At 31.9% G+C, this 326-nt stretch overlaps 1 protein-coding gene across 2 annotated transcripts in view; it reads left to right on the forward strand.

Annotated features, from left to right (window-relative positions):
- The window catches only part of zfand6 (zinc finger, AN1-type domain 6), a 22,242-nt gene that overhangs the window by 5,515 nt on the left and 16,401 nt on the right, over positions 1-326 (forward strand). The gene's annotated exons all lie outside the window — the stretch shown is intronic.

The following is a 326-nucleotide window of genomic DNA, read 5'->3' on the forward strand; positions in this document are numbered from 1 at the left end:
TGAAAGGCAATATTGGAAATGGCATAATAGGGGCACTTTAAAATACATTTTTAAAACAAATTAAATATAATTTGTAATTTGTTTGTGATTGGTTTGTATTTGTGTTGTCTGTCGTTCTATCGTTCCATTTATCCATCGTTGTTGTCTTTCTGTGTTTCTGTCTGTCTGTCATTCCATCTATGCATTGTTCTGTCTGTTGTTCCATTTATCCATTATTTTATCTTTCTTTCTCTCTGTCTGTCTATCCAGTATTCTATCTTTCTATTTTTCTGTCCGTCTTATATCCAGTGGTGGAAAGAGTACTGAAAAAATATACTCAAGTGAAA

The sequence above is a fragment of the Sinocyclocheilus grahami genome, unplaced genomic scaffold, assembly GCF_001515645.1.
Source record: "Sinocyclocheilus grahami isolate Dianchi unplaced genomic scaffold, SAMN03320097.WGS_v1.1 scaffold140.1, whole genome shotgun sequence".
NCBI classification, from domain to species: Eukaryota; Metazoa; Chordata; class Actinopteri; order Cypriniformes; family Cyprinidae; genus Sinocyclocheilus; species Sinocyclocheilus grahami.